The sequence below is a fragment of the Lepisosteus platostomus genome, chromosome 15 (assembly GCF_059453375.1).
Source record: "Lepisosteus platostomus isolate fLepPlt1 chromosome 15, fLepPlt1.hap1, whole genome shotgun sequence".
Classification (NCBI taxonomy): Eukaryota; Metazoa; Chordata; class Actinopteri; order Semionotiformes; family Lepisosteidae; genus Lepisosteus; species Lepisosteus platostomus.
The window spans coordinates 26525596-26535113 of record NC_142625.1 but is presented as its reverse complement, the minus strand read 5'-3'; the positions used below and the strand labels follow the sequence as shown (position 1 = coordinate 26535113).

Genomic DNA, 9518 nt, shown 5'->3' with positions numbered 1-9518 from the left:
GTTGAATCTGACTCTGTCCGCCATGTCATTTCAACCCCAGCACTTCTGAGTGTGTGTGTGAGAGCGCGCGAGAGACACACAGGGACTCTGAGGGAATGAGGAGGAACAGGAGGAACGCTTGGATGAAAAGGCCACGAGAACAATAGGGCTCAGATGACGGCCGATCACACAGCGTACAACGAAGGAGTGGGAGCAGAACCAAGACACTCTTCCTCGCCCGGGTCTCTCCTCTGCCTCCCTGCGGCACCTCTGTCCCACTCCTCCCCTGGAGCTCTGGCGAGGAGGCAGGGGTGGTGGTTGCTGGGGGTTAGCAAATAACAAGAATAAAAACACATTTTCTCATTGACTGGTTCCCCCTGGGGTCTCCTCGTTTTCACATCGTGACACACTTATGGAGAACGAGTGAAGGGGAAAGGGGGGAGGGGACACTGGATTCCACTCACAGGGATTTGTTTTACAGTTGAAAAAGAATAGAATAGAAAAATAAATACCATGTTCGGTCCTCCCCGCAACAGGACACCAGCTGCCTGGAGGACCAACAGTGCCGCCCCAGAGATCAGCTGCGTCCAGTTCTGAGGTCAGGCTGTCTCCTGCTATTCTTTCTTACCCTCCCTTCCACCCTAAAACAGAAGCAGAGGAGGAAAGAAAGGTTCTCGGCGATTCTAGCAAGGCAAAACGGCTAAATAATTTAGAGCAGCCTCACTAATCCAGAGCCTCCCGAGCTGGAGTCTGAGTGCAGGTCGATGAGCAGCAGACACCCAGAGGAGAAACCGGCAGCCTTTTCACACGTCTGAGGAGGGGGGACGGCGAAGCCCGCTTTCAACTGCTGCAGATCCGCGGCAGACGCCGACGAGTCGGCACCACGTCCTGTCCGGGCGGTTAACGAGCCTCCCGAGTTGGAGACGCGCTCTCTCCCGGACCCCGTCAGAGATATTTGCCAAGAAAATAACAGGCCTTTTCTTTAAAGCCAGAACTGGATTCTCTGGCTTTCATTGAATTCACCCACCTCCGCCCTCATAACTCCACCCCGTGGTTGCATTTTCTACAGGCCCCCGAATCCGGGTGTCCGTGCTCCCGCTGCCTCACGCGTACCAGAGAGCCCTCTCCTGCTCTGCTCCGAGGAGGACCTCGGCGGATTTGCATCCAGCTGAGGGTTTGAAAACCAGGAGCGTTCTGCACGTCGCCCAGGGCTACATTCCGCTCATTTTCGCAGACGCTTCTGAGCGCCAGAAATCTAATATTTGTTGAAATGACTGATTCAGCTCCACATCCAATACCGCGGGCAGGAGCCGCCGCCTTCTCAGTCACCCCGCCGGGGGGCAGCGCCTGCTGCCGCCTGTGGTCTTTATTCTCTCATTTACATTGTTTTCCGTCACAAATCTGGAATATAGGATTTACTATCATTTCCCTCTGAGACACCTATAATGCGATAAGAACCCACATTGAGATGAATTTCTATCTCATAATAAGATGGCATTATGCAGCAAAAAATGTGCAAAGCCTTGAAGTGATTTTGTTCTGTGGACTGCAGAATGTACCTGAAGCTGAAGGTCTTTTTGAAATCCCGGGGTAAAAAAAATGTCATTTGCACACACTGTGCATCTTATCTGATTAATAAATAAATTCCATCTAAGCCCTTATTCTTCTCTGTTCGGAGTGTAGTGGCTTGTTATCACTGTTTCTGAGGTTCGTTTTACTAATGCACATTCCGAGGAATGAATTGTGTACATACCCATGGCAGAGAAGCTGGAAATCTGGGACAAGCAAACTGTTCCTTCATTTAATGAAATCCGAAGATCCTACCTGTGCCCCATGCTTGTAGAGGGACAGGGTTACTTTCCAGAAGTGTTGCAGAAATGACTCACTCACTATGGCAAGGAAATTGAGAAGCCAATCACTCTCGGAGGACGTGGTGCCACAGTTTCACAGAGAAAAACGAGTCCTGACCTCTCTATAGGATGTATTTCCCCAGGCTGTGAAGCAGGTCTTTTTGCATACTTGGGTTGGATCCTACAGTCTGGGCTCTGCAGCCTGCGCAGCTGTAGGTCCGCCTCAAACTGGCTGGGACTCAAGGTCTTCATGCATAAATGCAACCTGTTTTTGAAACATAAAATATTAAGAAAATAGAAAAAAGTCATCAGTTGCAGGAAACTGTATATTGCATTGAATGAATACATGGAGCCTGAATAAAAAAAATCATTGATCTTTACATCTCAAAATCTATTTTAACAAGGACTGAGGTAGATAATTGAAATTCTTGAGTCAGATCACTTTTAGGATATAAAATATGCACTCTAAATTAAATTCCCTTCACAAAAAATTAAATGCTCACGCTTGCATTTTCTATGATGATGTACTTAGCTTTTGGTGTTTTGAATCGAAAGATTTACTAGCCTTGGAAATTCTTTTCAAGTTTTAGTGATATAAAAGAATATAAATCTAACTGACTGGATCAATAGGTTTTATCTAAAAAGAAAAAACAAGATATCTGACTTCCATATAAGAGCAGGAGGAAGATCTCTGAGGTTTTGAGTCAATTGCATGTAAAATCGAGGCATGCTGTAACCAAGGTTGCCTGCTAATGAAAGGACCTCAGTAATTAAGTATTTATGAAGAGTTTTTGAGGCTCCAAGAGAGCAAAGAGAAAAGCAGATCTAGAATTTATTTCCTTTCTGAGAGATTAGATTAGAAACATTGTGAAAAAATGCAAATATTTTACATATGCTTCTAAATTGGGTGCAGCAACGCCTCCATTATATTCTGATTATATTATATTCTGCTTTCGTCACATGTCAGGAGCCAAGCAAGGTTGGGCCTGGTCAGTATTGGGACAGGAGACCTCTGAGGAAAAACCAGATCACTGCTGCGAGTGGTGTTGGCTGACCAGTAGGTGGCGCTTTTCTGTCTGTACGAGGATTTCCAAACCAGAAAAGTGTAGGTGTGTTAACCCTGGCGTCCTGGTAAAATTCCACTCTCGCCTTGCACAATCTGGTCGCTTCAATTCACCCGGTGAAGCAGGGGGGCTGCTGAGCATCAGCTGGGGGGGTGGCGGGTGGGGCTATGCTTCAGAGGTGTGTATTGTAATTGTAATTGTTTTCGTCTCCTTTCATCACCTCCTAAAAAGAATTTGCTGTGAAATCAGAAATGCATGGGGCTGCTGTGCAATGGGATTCTTAAGTCCATCCTTTATTCCCAGAATCGAACGTGTCTGAATTCCAGTCATTTGCCCTCCACAGTTGAAGGGCGGTGCAGAGAGAGGCACTATCTCACAAGGCCTGGCTGTGCCTATTGCAGACCAGTAAGTGAGCCGGAACCATTTAAAAGAGCCCATGTCCCTGCCAGGACGCTCCATTCAAAACACTTCTCTCACGGATCAGAAAGTGCTGCTACAGTAGCACAACTGAGGTGTAGCCACAGCATGCACGCACCTCACCTGTGTTACAGGAGCCCCACTTTATTCATCCATCTATGTTCCAACTGCTTTATCCAATTCGGGGTCACGGGGCAGTAGGAGCCTGTCCCAGCATGCAACAGGTGCAAGGCAGGGTACGCCCTGGACAGGGCGCCAGTCCATCGCAGGGCACACACAATTGGCTAAAGGCCAATTAGCCTGCCAGCGTGTCTTTGGACTGCAAGAGGAAATCAGAGCACCTGGAGGAAACTCATGCGAACACGGGGAGAACACCCCAGGTCTGGGATTGACAAAGCCTTCCTGCATCAGTCTATGAATTCCATAATAATTCAGACAGGCTATAAGTTAAACAGGTTATAGGTATAAGTAAACTCTTCATACTGCTTAAGCTATTTCAGGAGCTAACGCCTCCTCGCTCTGTATACTGAGACATGCAGTTTTTATGGGATCCCTTTATTGTATTTTTTCTATATTGGATTTTAGATAGACTCATCTCTCGTCTTAAAACCTGTAGATATGTCATGTCGTCAATTTTTGAATGACCCGCTCCAAGCGCTTTGAAACCGCTTCCCATCAATTATTTAGAGACACTCTAAACAGCACTGCTTCCTCCACAGAACAGGAAATATCCTGCTTAGGAGAACAGGTGTCTGCGGGAGCTAGATAATACGATTTTAATACTGTCCTGGAAATAATGCCCAAACCTCAAGTGCAACAGTTTGCAGTAGAAGTGATTATCTCTGCCCATGAATTCTTCCTGGCACAAAATCTGAAAGAAAATGAACCAATCCTTTTCACTTGCTCTTTTGTGAAAGACAGCTAATGGATTGTACGCTAGAAAGTGTTATTTTCTTCAGGTATCTATCGACAGATCTCTAAGGCACTCTTAACAGACCGTGACCAGTAAGTTCATTAGACAATTTAAACAAACGTTCAAGTTCGTGTAGACTGATACTTGCCAAGCTGGAAGCTATTAGTTCTCACAGCTCTAATGTGGAAGTGACCGGTTTTTACAGAATTAGGAGAACACATTGATGCCTGAAGGTAGTGTCTGTGGCTTTTACAAGTTGCCACTGAGCGCTTGTTAACATCGCTGACGCTGCAGTGCTGCCCCTAGGGACACTCAGGTCTAGACACTTGCCACACAAGTTTGGATTCATTTCTAAGAGTTTAACTGCCTGGAGCTCTAAATTTTGAACATCAAAATGCTGTCTCATTGTCTTGTTGTATCGGCTTATGTCTTGGTATACTCCCCTTCTCTTCAAGATTTCTTTTTGATTCATTTCTTCTTTACTGCAGTATTTTTGGTGTGAAATAATGAGAATGAAGCATTGTACGCACTAAAAATGAGGAATAAGTTCTATACAGAGTAAGCATTCTTCTCCATGGCCGGGTCTGTCTTGCAGTATCTCTGCACGTGGCCTAAGGATTCTTTCTGAATCCTTTCATTCATTTTTTATGAGTATCTGCTTTTGTGGTGAATCGCTCCGTCCCACCTGCAGTGCTAGAAGACAAGGATGAGCTCAGTCCTGCAGCTCTTGGAAGCTGTGAAGATGTCAGGGGGTCAAAAGGGGGTCAGGCTCTTTTCTTCTGACACAAGGGTCAAGTTCAATTATTTTCCTCGCTGACCCCACAGCACTATTCACAAAGTAGCTTCACAAGGTAAAGGTTGATTCCACGCTGCAAGGAAAAGAGAAGAGACACAAAGCTTTGGCTGTGGAGCCACCTGTTTACCTGTTTCATTGTTATACTCTGATGAGCGTCACAAATACATCATATGTGCACGGCCAACACACACAAACATCACAGCTCACTTCGATACTTCACATTTCTAGAACAGCCGCTAGATAGAGTACAATTATTGATTTGGAGCACCTAGAGTCGATCGCAAGCAGGTTGTTTCAGCTCGTTTTTCATTACTCACTCGTGTTTCCCTCCTTCGCAGGCCCTAAGCTCTGTGCCTACAGTGCCTCATGGGAAATCCGGCACCGCACGGAGCACGTTCCGGCTAGTGCCATATCTTTCTTTAAAAAAGTTTGAGGAGTTATCGAGATTATTTCATGCCACTCCGGCCTCTCTTTACTTGTGCTCTGCTGACAGGTTCATCGAGGTTTTTGCTCTGGAATGTGGTAATCCCCAATTTAGGTCCCTTTTTGGTGTGAATAGGAAATGAGGTCTTTTTATGTTCTAAAACTAGCAACTTTCATCCCTGCCTTTGAAGTTTTTAAATTAGCATTATATTCCACTAAGATGCATTTTTTGCCTCCTGTTCGCAAGATTTCAGAAAGAGCAGGGCACAGGCAGCGCATCAGCAAGAAGGAGCAAATGAACAAGAACACTTTTTTCCTCTTTCATGGATTCTGTCTTTATGCATATAAAGTAAAGCAGAACCGAAAGACATTCATTCATTAACCAGCTTGTTATGAATAAGAAATGAACAAACAGCGAGGGCTGTTTCCAAGCTCATGAGCATCAGCTGGGCTGACTTGATGTTACTTTGGTGGTGGTGGCTGTAGCTGTTAAGGAGCTGTGATTAGTGAAGACCCCGAGTTTCACCAGAAAGCAGCTTTCAGACCCTCTGCTTAACGATCACTAGATCATCCCCACTCATCCTCCTCATTAGAATCCAAGAACAGCACAGCGAAGTCAGGTTTCTAGAGTCCGGTCCAGCACAATTCACATCGCCCTTAAGCTACAGGACAGGAGCTGGGTGATGGCACAAGCAGACCTCAGATTACATCGATGCAGAGGATTTCACACCTCTTAATCAATCAATGTCTCGGCAGCGTTGCTGTGTGGCTTAAAACCGCAAAGCGAAAATAACGACAGCGTGCTACAGCCCATCCATAGGATTTCAATGGACTGATATAGAAACCTGATGATTCCTTCAGCACCTCTGCCACTTCCTAGTTATCCAGAACCACCCACTTGTGAGTGAGCAGTAAGGAACACCCGTTACACGTCTATAAATGTAGCCCGCAGCGTGGAGGACCGGCGAGGGCTCCGGGGTCAAAACTAGAAGGTTGCGGGTTCAGACGCTGCTGTTAGTGAACAAGGACTTGGCTCAGACCCCTCCAGTAAATGATCCAGCAGGATAAATGGAAATGAATGTAAACCAGTCTGGACAAAAGCAGCCAAACTGCTTGATAATGAACAAGTTAAATTTAAAGGGGAAAAGCTGTAGATGAGTTATACAGCCTGTGTATATGTCTGAAGAGTATTAACAGAGTATCCTTAGCCCACTTGTAACTGGATGGTCAACTGCATGAATGATTATTAATATAAAGGTTGGTTTTACATGAACAGATTTTATAAACAAGACGAAAAGCTAATGAGCAATGCATTGTGCATTTTTAAGTGTCAGTTGTAACCCTGTGAACTGAAGTGTTACCATTCAGAATCCAGGAAGAAAATATGAACAGTTATTTAAAGAACAACACAATCTAGAACTGGGGCAGGCAGTGGTGCTAGGAACAGAGACACTATGTATGGAGACCAGGTCTGCATGCATCAGCGGTCTGCAAGGAAATTCCAGGGCTATGTTGGAGAACATTGTCCTCCTCCGAATTTATTTCATTAGGGATAATAAAAGAACAATCAGACAGATCACACAGAAGTCCCAAGACACAGCTGCCTGCTACCAGCACAAGACAAAGGAGAGATTCACTGATGCTGCTGTGTATTGGCAAGAAACACAGACATTTTTTTAAATATAAAAAAATACTGCTTAACAAAAGCTATCATTCTTTTGACATAAAAGAGAAATTGCCTCTTTTCTCCAATTCGCTCCTCGGCTGCTTTTCTTCAAGGCATTGTTAACAATGAAAGGGTAATATATTCAAGGGAGAAGTCATAAAGACCTCAAAAACATTATTTTGCACATAAAAGGTTCTTTGTTGTACCCTTCTGGTGTCGGCTGTTTGCTACGTCTTTCAACTTGTGCTTCGTGTCAAGAAGCGAGCTTTTGAGCAGTCAGTACAACTTTGTTAAACTTCATGAAAACGAATGCCTCAACACGCAGATGACACTTTTCCCAGATTTGTTCTCCTGCTCAAAGGAAATTGCAAGACGAGGGAAGCGGTTCGGGTCTTGTCGTGGCTTCGCTCACACGCAATAACGCCTGAGCCGTGACACACCGAGATCAAGTTTGTTTTCCAGCTCTCTGCTGTGAAGACAGCGATCCTCTTAGTTTTATGTGTCTATAAATAAACAATGAAAATAAAGAAATCTTAGCCCTTTCAAGAAAAACAAAAAACAAGTAGCGTTTCCTCGTGTTCCAACCTGACTGCTTTTCCTGGCCCCGAAGTTTGTCTTCGCTACACAGACCGGCAAAACCACTTTCATAAAAACGTTATTTACCTTTAGAGACGTGTCGTTTCAGGCAGCGCAAGCGAGAAAAGGTGGTTCATCACAATGAACCAAAACACTCAAAAGCATAAATAAGTGCCCACGTAAACGGAGCCAGATTGGCGGTCCGCTTCCTCTCAGCACGGGTCATTTGTAAGGTCTGCGCACAGCGCTCCGGATATCCCCCGAGGCTAGCGAGCCTTCTCCCGGGAGGAGACAGTCTCTCCTGCGGTGACAGCTGAGGACATCGCCGCCAGAGCACTGCGGCGCCTCGGAACTTAAGGGCAATGCGCGCAAACCGAATGACACTCCGGTGTCCTCCGGGGGGTATTAGGAGTTTCGTCGACAGCCATGAGTAGAAAAATTAGGTATTGGAAGCCTGAGGCTCAAGGGCCCGCAATTCAGCCCGTCGAAACCCGACAGTGTCTGAGAGCACCTGTCCGTCCCGGGACAACTCCAACAGCACCCAAACTCCCAGTCCCTCAGCTCTCCTACTTACCCGATCAGTTGCACAGGTGCAATGTTTCCTAATTCATGTTAAAAGAGCGCAGCGGGTTCGGTCAAGTCAAGCATCTGGAAACAAACTCAGAAACGTGTGGAAATGAGCGTGTGATGAGATTGCTCTGGGGCAGGTTCTGGGCACGAAATTGCAGGGACTGGTACGGCTGCGAAGGCCCCAAGCAGCACCTGAGAATAAAAGACAGGACTCGTGAATTAAACTTCTGTGTTCGCTGACTCAGGTAGCGCCTCTCCTAATACGAGTGAATCAGCGCTTCAGCGGAACCCTGGCACAAGAATAACGAATTGTTCATTAGATACACGCAATTTCTCCAAGAAGAAACAAACTTTGCAATAACCAAACAAAAATGCCTACGTAATGACTTTCAAACTGTTTTCATTAACTGAGTCCTTTTCCTCTCTTTGTTAGTGCCAAAAGCACACCTCCTAATTTCTATTACTGCACGGGTGCAAAAAGAACGACATGCGATGAATTCTACCTACTCTCTCTCTCTCTTCTTCTTGAGAGATCTGTATGTTTTTTAGCTTGCTCAGATTTATTTACTTTTTTTTTTGCTCTGAAGAGAAAAGTCTTGGAGATGCAAGGTGTTATCCGAGAACTTTTAAACGCGACGGAGGAGGAACCTGAAGAAACCAGACGAGACAAACCAAGAGCGACACATGCAATCGGCGGTGGGCGATCGCGCAACCGCGTCCTTAATCGCCTCTCGCCGCGGAGCGCGGCCGTGAGACAGCAGGGTACACGCCGCACCGCCAGCGCACCAGCAAGAGCAGTGATTAAGACACCTTCAGAGTCAATTTCATCCGGCCCGCAGGGTCAGGCCGCCAGGGGCACTGGCAATGTATCGCCCAGTCTACTGAGGGTCTATAATCCTGCGGCTCACCTGGGGCGGAAGGAGAGCTGTCAGACACGGGGAACTCGCACAAGGCCTGATAGCTCCCGCGTTTGCTTTGCAATTGAAAGACGTACTTTAGCTCCCAAAACGTCTGAAAGCCATTAAAGTATCCTATTGATCTGCCTGCACAAAGGGCAATGTCCAGCATTTCTGGGCTGGTCCCTGCCAGCGCCCATTCAAACCGCGCCTGTGTGCGCCTGCTCACTGCCGCCGTGACGCGGGGCGGCTCCGGGGTCTCGGGCTCGTCACAGCTTTCGGTCTTATTTTCGTGTTTTTGTATCTGTTGGGTCTGATGCCGGATGACAAGGCAACTAACAGCTAAAGCCATGTTTGGAAAGTTATCC

At 46.2% G+C, this 9518-nt stretch overlaps 1 long non-coding RNA gene across 1 annotated transcript; it reads right to left on the bottom strand.

Moving 5' to 3' along the window:
• Positions 1-209: 209 nt before the first annotated feature.
• On the bottom strand, positions 210-9302 carry LOC148648410 (uncharacterized). The gene is made up of 4 exons (XR_015926722.1): positions 9163-9302; positions 7772-8446; positions 4909-5092; positions 210-2094 (listed from the first exon to the last, which is right to left on the bottom strand). It is a non-coding gene; the product is annotated as an uncharacterized LOC148648410 (long non-coding RNA).
• Positions 9303-9518: the final 216 nt, after the last annotated feature.